We start from the raw sequence: 12,514 nt of genomic DNA, 5'->3' as shown, positions 1-12,514 counted from the left end.
TTTTACTTCAAGTGGGTATCTCGTCAACACATCTCATAATAAATTTTGTAAAACACTTGAAACCGCTGAATTTCTGCAAAGAAAAGAAAACTTTTAATGCGAACGTAGGAGCTGCTAGTTGATTTTGGTTGACTAAAACAAAACTCTAGCTTAAGTCGAGGTTCGTACTGTGAGATCTAGTGTTAGCATCCACACACGATATGTGTATTTATGGAACCTTGGGTATAAACGATTTGCCAATCGCTTGCCTTTTAAGTTGTTCGAACATAACGTAAAATCATCGCGCTAGAATTTCTTTCCAGATTAGTTGTAAGAGGTACATACGCATGCGTAAACTAGCGATATGTAGGAGAGCGGATATTGTTGGTGAGCTGTCACATGGTGCAATTACGTTTAGTTCTTACGAATATGTTTTGTGAACTGTATAATATGTAGATATGACTTAAACTGCTGGATGTGAAGTGCCTTGTATGCATGTATATTGTGGGCTAAGAAACAACTATTGATTAGTATAACTGTCGATCTGTTTTGTAAAGCGTAACTGAAACGAACATAATGGTGACACCCATTTACTACAAGCCTTTTAAATCGTGAGGTACAAAGTATTTTGTATTAATTGTAATAAAATGAAGAGGGCTGACTGTTATGGGATTTTGTACTCGTTATAACTAGATTTTTATTTACTCTCTCCTTCGCGAATATTGGACATGGCAACATTAAAATAAAAAAGAACTCTATATTAACTATACAGCATAATAAAAGTAAATATAAATTTTAAGCGCCTTAACTTTTGTCAACGGCCAATCAACAGACAACATCGAATTTAAAAGTTACTGAATTGTTTATTACAATCAGCTAGGCTTAAGCTAATAGTTTAATCTGTCCAGTTTTAAAAAGATGTTAATAAATGTAACGTTTACAGATAATAAATATTATAAGTTATGTAAAACACTTGAAACCGCTGAATTTATTTAAAGAAAAAGCATTATTGATTTGAACCTTCAAGCTGCCAGTTAATATTAGTAAGCTAATACATAACTCTTAAACTTCAGTCTGACCAGCTACGATGTGTAAGCTGCAAACGACATCTATTTACAGAAACGCTATTACACACTGAGACACCTGAAGAATGTATTAAGTAAATTACTGTATACTTCCGAGACCGTTTGTGGTACATCGAAACGTCACATACCAAATTTTAGCATTGAATATCTTGGTATAGCTGTGAAATCTAATAATAGCCTTAAATATTGTTGTAAGAAAAGAAAACCAGATGGAAGATCACAATCTGGATATTTCGTGGTTAATATTAGTTGTATTAATATACAGGTGCATTCGCAAACCTAAGGTTTAGTTATAAATTGTGTGCAATACTGTATTTTTGAAAAGCGTAAGGAAAGAGTTTTATACAAGTAATATTTTTATTATTTATTGTGACCAAATAAACAGCACATTTCAACGTACGTCAAAACGTTTTGGACTGGGTTTCTGTATTTATGATAAATCTACGAATTAGCATCGTTATGTGAATAGCTGAAACTGGAGTACAGTTATCGTTTTGAAATGTTGTCGTGTTTCCAACGTTAAAAACCAATTGCCTAAGTTTGCCTTTGTCGTCTATTTATTATAGAAAATGAACATTCAGAATACAAGTCTAGTATAACTATTAAATGTTTTGAGTTCTCGTATTTGAATGTGTTTCATGTTTATAAAATCCGTTTCGTTTTGTTTTTGTTATATTTGAACCTTCAGCCCTGTACAGACTACATTACAGTTTAAATTATTAGGAACAAAACCTTAATTAATATAATTATCTCGAAGTACGAACAAACATTATTAGCTTTTTCGCACCATTCCACCAGTAATTTCGGTTTATAAACTGTCCTTAGTATATTATATTATTTTCCATTAGAATTACTCTTTCAGGAAAATGTGAAACATTCTATGGAAATGTAATTGAAGGTTTTTACGGCGAAGTTGATGAACTTTATACAGTATAGATGTTTCCAGCACTATTAAGTTGCACTGTGGGATATTCATGGTTGATTTAATCATTTGCTGACATCATGTAAACGTGTGATAGATGTGCCCAAGAGCTTGCGTAGTGAGAAAAACTGGTACTTTTTTCGTTTTCTTGATTTATCACTTCATTTAATTGAAATAGGAGTAAAATATTTTACTCTGTCCGAAGCTGGATTTAAAGTTATTCCCATGTTATAATTATTTAGTTTTATGTAAAATAACTAAGAAAAATGAAATTTGGTAGACCGATGATTGGATGGTTCTGTGTAGGTTTTTATGGCTGTTTGCATTTTTAAGCACGTACTATTAAGTATAACAGAAATAGTAAAAATTTTAGACTTTAAGTGAAACTAATATTTTAAGTTAAGAGTGTAAAGTTCTTATAATCCCAGTGACCTAAAGAAGGGCTTTTGTTTTAGTATTTTATTAATACTTAACTGTATCATAACATAACTCATTAGGGTCTATTTTTTGTTTTTGTTATAACTCTGTTAAATTACGACGTATGATGTGTATTTGTATACTCTTTTATCGTATGTTTCATATGCCATTTGCTATATGCCGCATGCTTGAAGTAAAAATGTATCTCAAGACGACTGGTATGGGTGTTAAAATTTTCATTTAAAATAAAGTAGAGAACAACGTTTCGACTTTCTTAGGTCATCTTCAGGTTAACAGAACTTGCAACTGACCGTTGTCGAGCACGTCTTAGGGACGAGATTGCAGGGGCGTTGCAGTATATGTTAGGTTATTAATTAGTATAGGTATAAAGGTGTTCCTTTATTCTTTGATAGATTGTTTAGGCAGAGTATTCATGATGAGACTTTGTAGAATGGACGACAGCTGCCTGTTATGAAGACATAAGTGTAGAGGACAATGTTTCGAAAGTCTTCCGCTTTTCGTCTTCAAGTCCTTTATATTGGTTTAAATTTGGTTTGATTTGTTGTGTACGTAGGACTTTGATTTTGCGTTTGAAAATGTTTGTTTTCCTACTTGGTATCTGGGTGTTTTCTATGGTTATGATGTGTTTGATTTTCATTATTTAAAAACGTGGAAACGTTTTGTTCTTAGAATCTGGTTTCCACATTTCTGCTTGTTTCTCCAGTATAGAAGTCGTAGCAGTTGTATTGTATTTTATAAATAATGTTGGTGTTGTGTTTGTCAGTGTAGTTTTTACATAGTATAGACTTTAGTTTTGTACCTGATATTTGAATAAATTAGGTGCTTACTGAAATGTTTTATTAGTTTTTTTTCCAAATGTTGGTTATTTTTTCGCTGGTATTAGAAATATATTGTGTGCATGCAACAGTGTAAAGTTTGTAGTTTGTTGTTGATCTAGGTGTATAATATTTTCAACGGTCTTTGGAGGAAATTTGTTGATGTTGATGAAGTGTTGTTTTATTTTGTTGATTTCATTGTTAATTTTGTCGGGTAAGCATAGTTCTGTGGCTGTGTTTATTTGCTTTCTTAATGTGTTGAGTTTTTGTTTTGTTGCAGGTGCTGAGTCCCAGGGAATGTGTAATCCAGTATTGGTGATTTTCCTGCGGATTTCTGTTTTAAATTGTGTATCAGTTCTTGTGAGTTTGATGTTGAGAAATCCTATTTGGTTAGTGTGTGTTCTGTAGATGTGAATCCAGCAACTGTATCGTGAACACATCTGTACCAGTATATTGGTGTTTGTAAGGCCGAATTGATCGCTTGAGATTCAGTCTGTCATGAAAATGTTGAATAGAACTGATGGCACGGGATTGCCAATACTGAAGCCATTTATTTGTGGGTAATTTATGTTCAATGATCAAATTTTAATGAAAGTTTTAATACCCATACCAGCCGTCACATGCATCTAGAACGTTCATCCTTCCTTTGAAAAATTAGAAAGTGACTTTTGCCACACCCAAGAATACTTGAAAAATTGAAACAAAAAACGTAACTACTTCATTTCAGACCCGGTAAGTTAAGATACATAGGGTATTAAATGTTAACACCTTTTTATCTTGTAGTAATTCATCGGAGGTCCTCTTGTTTTATTACATTATAAATTATATATTTTTTCTAACGAAAGCTTTTCAAATCTGTTATATATAAATAGTTTCCATACTGTTTGTTTGAAGAACACCAAAAACGTTGTTTCATTATTCTTATTTGAAGGTTGTGTAAATCTATTTCTCCATGTGAAATAATATTGATTTGTGCTTTGCTGATCGCAGGCTCGATTGTTGTTCGTTTCTTTTTTTTTTCTATATGATTATCCTATAGCGAAGGAATATTGTTATTGTAGTTATATAGCATTTATTGCCAGCTGCACTCTGCAATTTAATGTTTACGTCACACCTTGCTGACGTAATAATTTCACTTTCAATTATAAATCTTCATGAGCCCATTTGTATGTTTTTTTTCCCTTATGGGGTTAAACCGGGCATGACTCATGCCAGAGGGAAAAAATTGTTTCGAAAGGGACTTAACTCTCAGTTTTATCTTTTGTTGTGAAGTTAAAATAAAAATGAAGAGAATTGGAAAACATGGTACTGCATGAGTAATTAGTTTAATGAAAAGCAAAATGGATATATCACAAATATACCCCAACAATTAAAACTTGTATTTCATCAATAAATGTATCCCATTTTAATGGATCTGGCGTGACCAGGTGGTTAGGGCGCTTGACTCGAAACCTGCAAGTGGCGCTCGAATCTTCTTGCTGAACGTGCTTGCCTTTTCAACCTCGGGTGTTATCATTTATTGTCAATTCCACTTTTCTTTGGTAAGGAGAAACCTAAGAGTTAGTGGTGGGCGATGTTAAATAGTTGCTTTCATTATAGTCTTTCATTGCCAAAATGGAAATGGCGAGCTCAGATACTTCTCATACAGATTTATGCGAAATTTAAAAATCTGTTTCATTGTTTACATTTTGAATTGTTTGAAAATGCAGTCAGTAGCTTTTGTGCGGAAAATTACCTAACTATATTTAAATTTCAAAATGTTACAATACAGATCTATGTTTATATTTAACTGATAAATGTCTTAATGTTTTGTTGATTTTTATTTTCGTAGCAAATATGTGAAGCATATTATTGTACTAATGATTTCAACTTCTGATTTCTGGTAGTTTGCAAGTAAACTAAATTTTGGTTTTTCATTGTTTATTGTTAATACAAATACAATGGCTGTTTCAAAGCTAAAATAGCTAAATAGCTAAAATCTCTAGGCGTGTAAATTATGTTTGAGAGCTAAATTGTGTAGAATCTCTTTAATTGTATAAGCTGTTCCATACTAGAAAACATTACATGAGATACTTAAAACATATAACGTCACACTTTTTTAGAGTGGACCTGCGTTACCCACATAACTATTTGTCATTCCCATTGATCATTAAGAAAGTGGTACCTTTTGTGTAGACATCGCTAATGGAAAAGGTTGCCATGACAATATTTATTGTGCTTACAACCTTGTAGAAATGTTTCCCACAAGAGGATAAAGCGATGCTTTTAAATGAGTGAAAGCAAAGTAGGATGTGTTATGTAATGAATAAACTAAAAATTGTGAAGAAAATTTCTCTGTGAATCAAGGGGTAGGAGATACCTAGTATATCGCAGATTTATTCATCACAAATTTATGCCATAGTAAATTCCACTATAATACTCAGATCAATTTAAAAAACAACTCAGTATTAGATTTTTAATAATGTTATTCAATGTTTTCTAAAGTTATAATCCTCGGGCATTTTCATTTACTCATGACAGTATCTACTCTAGTATCGGCGTGCAAATCCTTTGAAAGAAATACGTGGTGTGATAGTAAAAGTTATAAGACTTCATTTTTATTCTGAAGAACAACGTATATACATCAGTATTATATGCTCTCCCCTTCAGAGTAATCTCCCGCAGCTGATACACACTTGTTTTAACGTTCGTGTCATTTTTGGAAGCAATGTTGGAAGTCTTCAAATGTTATGCGAAAGTTCTACTTTCACATTATTATGGATGGTTGGAATGCCATTAAATCTTTCCTTTCAACCAAATTATGGTTTTTTGGAACACAAAAAATTCACACTGAGCAAGATTGGGAGAATACGTGGTGTGTGGGCTGTACGTGGTGAGGGGACCTCCTAGGGAAGGTTCTGTTCTATCTGGTTACCTTCTCTGGGATCTAAACATCCACCCACGTGTTTGCCGTGCGTGGCGACCAGTGAAGGGGAGGAGAGGATCCTGGTGGTTGAGGGGTCCAACCCTAACACACCACTTTGGCCTCGAATTCCTGTAGACGGGCGGCCTTTGGGTGGCCCCCCTTGGGTCAATCGGCTGGTCCACTTGGGCTAGAGTCAACCAAGTACCAGTGTTGGAAGTTCTCAACGGGTGTTGCGGACATTGTGCCTGATGCTGGTGTTTGGGTATAGTGCTCACGAAACCCTGGCGTTGCTGCATTGTCCTTGCGTGACTTTGTAGTGCGTCCCCTTGTAGGGTTCCATGGTGGGTGGGGTCAGCGGGTACCGAAATGTTTTCTTTTTCCTATGGATCCTCTAAAAAATTTAAATAAAATTGTAAAAGAACAGTCAATGGGTAAGTGACCACGTCTTGAATACTCAGAACAGCAATCTTCAACATCAGTAACACACGTATCTCATTTTCTTATATTACATTCTCTTTCGGAAAAACCTTTAGGGCAAATGTCCCCTTTTTTTATTCAAAAGGGACTAGAGGGACTTGCTGGCTCTCCAAAATCAGTAAAGAAACTTCTATCTGGTGACATATTGATTGAAACATCCACATCCTAACACAGTGAACTCCTCTTGAATTCAAAGGCAATTGGGGATTTACCTATTGAGGTTACACCCTATGCTACCTTGAATTCTTCACGAGGAGTTATTGTTGAAAGAGATTTGAAGAACGTTCCCGAGTCAGAGATTCTCGCTGGTCTCTCCACTCAAGGAGTTTCTGCAGTGAGGCACATCTCTACTCGCAAAGATGGAGTTACACTGCCAACAAATACCCTCGTTTTAACATTTACTTCACCACGTGCACCTGCCACCATCAAGGCAGGTTATCTCATTTGCAGGGTTCGGCCATACATACCAAACCCTCTTCGATGTTTCCAATGTCAGAGATTCGGCCACTCAAAGACATCTTGTCGTGGTTCCCTGACATGTGGTCGTTGTGGAGGCAAGGACCACGATGCCTATGACTGTGACATGAGCCCACATTGCGAAAACTGCAATGGTTCTCACCCCTCTTACTTTCATTCTTGCCCAAAATGGTTGGAGGAAAAAGAGTTGCAGCATTTGAAAACGATACATAACATTAGTTATCCTGAGGCTCGGAAATTGCTGTCCACAACTCCATCTCGGACATATGCTGCTGCACTTCATTCCACAACTACAGTGGGAGTGCAGACAGATCTCTCTGTGCCTCCAAGAGAATCGTTTTCAAAACAAATGAAAAGCCTTTTGACCTCCGTGGTTAAAAAGATTGATGAATCGACTTCCACACCCATCTCTGTTCCTCCCATACCTTCCAACAAACCTCAAGATTCACGTCCTTCAGTTTCAAATACAGTCATTTCTTCTGATACATCTTTTTCTCCCACCACAAGAGACAAAACAATTATTCGTTCGCGTCCTCAGTCACTGGATTCCCCTCCCAATAACAAAACCTGCCCAGCCGACCCAGAGCAGGATCCATGGAGGTTGATAGACCTCCTCCGACTAAAGACAGTAAAGAAAAAAGACGTGGTCGTAAACCGAAGGGTTATTCAGCCACTTCACCTACCCGTTCTTAAAAATGGCCACCTTGATACAATGGAACTGTCGAGGTTTACGTTCTAATCTGGATGATATCAAAACGCTGATTGCTTCCTACCATCCTGTTTGTCTTTCTTTACAAGAAACATTTCTCAAAACTGCTGATACTGTCTCCATTCGGCAGTTTTCTCTGTACAGAAATGACAGGTTGTGTGATGGTCGAGTACATGGAGGGGTGGCACTGTTGGTTGCTGAACACGTGCCCACCCTGTCTTTGTCACTCAACACATCCTTGGAGGCTGTAGCCATCCGTGTTTCCTTGGGTCATACCGTCACTGTTTGTTCTCTGTACCTGTCCCCTGGAGAGACATATGAACAATCAGATCTTGATGCTCTCGTTGAACAATTGCCATCTCCATTTCTAATCCTAGGGGATTTTAATGGACATCATCCCCTCTGGGGAAGTGCTATTATTGATGGGAGGGGCCGATCTGTAGAGCGGACGCTCTCTGATCACAATATTTCTCTTTTCAATACTGGTTCTTCCACTTACTTTCATGCACCTAGTCAGTCCTTTACCGCTATTGATCTCTCAGTTTGCTCCCCTTCATTATTCTCCCATTTTTCATGGAGGGTTGACAGTAATCCACTAGGCAGTGATCATTTTCTGATCCTTTTGAGAGAGACTGGCCGTGGTCGATGCCACCCTACCCGCGTGCCCTGGTGGAAGCTGGATCAGGCAAACTGGTCCACTTTCACTGCTCTTGCAGAACTTGATCCTGCCATCGTGAATCAGCCATCAATAGACGACTGTGTAGCAGCAGTAACTGACTGTATTACACATGCAGCTGCTTAGTGTATTCCCAAAACCTCGACACGTTTTCCACGATATCCTCGTCCGTGGTGGAATCCTGCTTGCCACTTAGCACGGAAGGCTCAAAAGCGGGCCTGGGATACTTTTCGTAGATATCCCACACTTTCAAACCGGGTTGCTTTCCAACGGGCCCGTGCACATGCTAGGTAGGTAAGACGTCAAAGCCAGAAGGAATCTTGGATTAAGTTCACAACTGGCATATCTTCTACAACCAGTTGCAAAGTCATATGGGACAAGATTCGAAAGCTCAGTGGACAATATACTTGATTTTACTCTCTGATGGCCAGGTAATAGCTGATACTCTCGGTGAAAGCTTTTGCCAGGTATCTAGCAGTTCTTCCACCTTTTTAGCCATCAAGACACAGACAGAGCAATTACCACCTTCCGTTCGAGCTGATTGTCTACACTGGTGGAACTCAAACTGGCCCTTCATCAGTCTGGCAGTATATCGGTTGGACCTGATGACATACATTATGACATGTTGCGCCATCTATCTCCTGCTTCTTTTGCGATTCTTCTTATTGTTTTTAACTGGATCTGGTAGGAGAATGTTTTTCTGATGCCTGGCACTAAACTATTGTATTCCTTTCTCTAAGCCTGGGAAGGATCCCAAGATTCCTTCAAACAACCGTCCAATTGCTTTGATGAGCTGTCTCTGTAAGATTTTAGAGAGGATGGTTAATGCTCGTCTTGTTTGGTTACTCGAATTTACAAACGACCTCCTCTCGCCCACCCAGTATGGGTTTTGATGACAGTGCTCCACCATGGACCACCTGATTCGACTTGAAACGTCAATCAGAGAAGCCTTTCTCAAACGACAACTTGTATCAATATTCTTTGATATTGAGAAAGCTTATGATACAACATGGAGGTATGGCATTTTGCGAGACCTCCATATGTATGGGTTACGTGACCATTTGCCAATTTTTATTAACTTTTTCAATGCACAGGAGATTCCAAGTACGTGTGGGTTCGACCCTCCCGTTCTTTTCTTTATGAACTTGAGTTCCTCAGGGCTGTGTTCTGAGTGTTACACTTTTTAGTATAAAAATTAATGCCATCACTTAACATCTCCCTCTCACTGTTTCAAACAGGCTCTATGTCGATGACTTTCACATTTCATATCAGTCATTGAACATGAGGTATATTGAGGGGCAGCTACAGACTGCCCTCTGTCGTTTGCTGAAGTGAACAATAGCAAACGGCTTTAATTACTCTCACTCTAAAACCGTTTGGATGCACTTTTGCCACCAAGGGGTATTCACCCTGATCCTGGACTTCATATCATTGAAGTTGTACTACCTGTGTTCCCTGAAACAAAGTTCTTGGGGCTTATCTTTGACCTAAGCTGACCTTTATACCACACATAAAGCATCTCTGGGTCAAATATACAAGATCACTGAACATCCTCTCTGCCCTCTTTTGCACCACTTGGGGTGCAGATCGACGTTCTCTGCTAAAGATATCTCGTGCTTTTATTCGATCGAAACTCGACTATGTATCACTGATCTTTGGCTCTGCCAGACCATCGTCCTTAAAGGTCCTAGACCCTATTCATCATCAAGGACTTTGGCTCTGCACTGGGGATTTTTGTGCTTTCTCAGTTCAGAGCATATACATGGTCTCATGAACATTCTTTGCACCTCTGCCATTTGCTACTGCCTTTACTATATGCTTCGAAACTTTGTTCCTTACCAAAGCATCCCTCCTGGAGTTGTGTTTTCCTTCCTTGGTGGGCCATACTTTTCAGAACAGACAGTCTGCCATTGTTCCTTTTGGCATTCGTATCCAGGTGCATTTGGTTGAATTGGGTCTGTCCTTGGATAATATTGCTGTATCCACTGGTCAGCCCAACCCACCATGGCTTCTTACAGTCCCCAAATGTGACCTATCTTTAAGTCATCTGAGAAAAGTGTATATTCCTGATTGGAAATACTGTCTGCTATTTGCTGAACATCTCTCGAACCATCCTTCTATTCCTATTTATACAGATGGTTCGAAATTAGGTGTTTGTTGTGGTTTGGTGGTTGCACGTAGAATTCCCTCCACACCTTCTGTGCTCACTGCTGAACCGTACCCCATTTCTCTTGCCCTGGATCACATGGAAGCTAAGCAGTACTCAAACTGCACTATTTATACTGACTCACTTAGTTCTCTACTGGCCCTGGAATCGCTTCACGTTGGTTCACACCCTGTACTCGCCGATATTCAAAACTGACTGGCCCATTTCTATTTAACATCTACTTCTATCCAGTTTTTTATGGATAACAGGCCACGTTGGTATTCGCGGGAACGAGCTCGCCGACACCACAGCTAAGTCTATCTGCTCTGTCACATCACCGCTGTGGTCGTCCCATACATGGACTAGGGTTTTGTATTCAAGGCTCGGCTCTGTGTCAGCTGGGAGTCGACTTGGAGTGAACAACGCGAAAACAAGCTTTTCCAAATCAAACCCCATATTGGACTTTGGTCATCTTGTTTCCATAAGGATCGGAAAGAGGAAGTTGTTTTAATTAGACTACGCATTGGTCACAGTTTGTTTTCTTTTGTTTTCTCATTGTTTTCTTTTATCTGGAGCTAATGCATCAGTGTGTAGTTTGTGTAACACTCAATTCACAATCAGCCACATTTTACTTTCTTGTCGTCATTACGACTCTCAACGACGACACCATTTTAAACATGTTCTGTCCCAAGGTTTGTCCAAACTGGACCAAAGTGTTATTGGTGATGGTGACATTGCCTACCTTGTCAATGTTTTTATTTTTTTATGGCCATTAATCTTTTTAATGCCATTTAAGTGTTTTAATTTATATATTAGACCTTTTTAAATGTGACTCTCTTTTAAAAATCACAGTTTATGTAGTTGGATTTGAAATTGGAATTGACTGTAACATTAAATAAATCGAAACCATGGCTGGAAAGGCCAACTTCAGGTGACAAATGCTGCTGTTTGAAATACCCGTGAGTCATCCTGGCGAATTATTATTATAATTTTGCTGCATGTCTTTTAAAACCTTTTTATTACTTTCTTTTTTTTTAATTGCCATAACGTCAACTAACACGGAACCAGGACTGGAAAGGCCAACTTCAGGTGACTGACGGTGGGTTTTGTACTTACCTGCCAGTTTTCTTGGCGAGTTATGATACTTACAGTTACGCTACAGAAAGTCTTTTACAACTTTTATTACTGTAGTTTTTCTCTTAACATTGTAGACTAGATGTAAACATTGGTTTTATTCTATTTATGTTTTTAACTTTGTTTTACCTTAATTTTGTTTAATGAATTTTACTAAATTTACTTTTAACCGAATGTTGGGCGCAGATAGCCTAGCTGCTTTGTGCCATAAAACACTGAACCAACCACCAACCAACGATCCAAAAGAAACGTCCAGTTCATCAGCAATTTCGCGGATAGTTAATCGTCGATCACTTTGATTGTTTTCTTTCACTGTAGCGATCGTTTCATCAGTGTACGATATCGACGGTGACCCAGAACGGTGGTCATTTTTGACCGATTCCCGGTTATCTTGGAATCGTTTTATCCACTGATAAACAACAGCCTTACTTAAACAGTGATCACCAAAGGCAGTTCTTAACGTTTAGAGAATTTCTGTTCCTCCTTTACTATTTTTCACGCAAAACTTGATGCAAACACGTTGCTCTCCTTTTCTGTCCATTTTTATTATGACAGGACAAGAGATACGTCTGTCTTTGAACACGTTTTTTTGCAACACGGGTCTGGAGAAATGGCTTGTTTGTGGGGTAGATCACTATTTGGATTTCCTGCCGTTGTACTGGCATTTGTAACGGAACAAGCCTTAGAACGTTTTGATCAGACTTCGTACATTATGAAAGCCAGGAAGATTTAAAAATTATCACTTGTTACT

The 12,514-nt window shown here is 38.0% G+C and overlaps 1 protein-coding gene across 18 annotated transcripts in view; it reads left to right on the top strand.

Moving 5' to 3' along the window:
• Nucleotides 1-12,514, top strand: part of LOC143235028 (xylosyl- and glucuronyltransferase LARGE2s-like) — a 98,365-nt gene that overhangs the window by 17,089 nt on the left and 68,762 nt on the right. For 5 of the 18 annotated variants that reach the window (XM_076472761.1, XM_076472755.1, XM_076472760.1 and 2 more), the window contains one exon: nt 3,520-3,971. The exons of 12 other annotated variants lie outside the window; for them this stretch is intronic. The gene's annotated coding sequence lies outside the window, so the exon portion shown is untranslated. Of the gene's footprint in view, nt 1-478; nt 596-3,519; nt 3,972-12,514 lie in introns of those variants that run through there. One more of the 18 variants, XM_076472762.1, reaches the window with a different exon arrangement.

The sequence above is a fragment of the Tachypleus tridentatus genome, chromosome 12 (genome assembly GCF_004210375.1).
Source record: "Tachypleus tridentatus isolate NWPU-2018 chromosome 12, ASM421037v1, whole genome shotgun sequence".
NCBI classification, from domain to species: Eukaryota; Metazoa; Arthropoda; class Merostomata; order Xiphosura; family Limulidae; genus Tachypleus; species Tachypleus tridentatus.
Note: the sequence above shows the minus strand (reverse complement) of the source record. Positions and strands in the feature narration are given on the sequence as shown.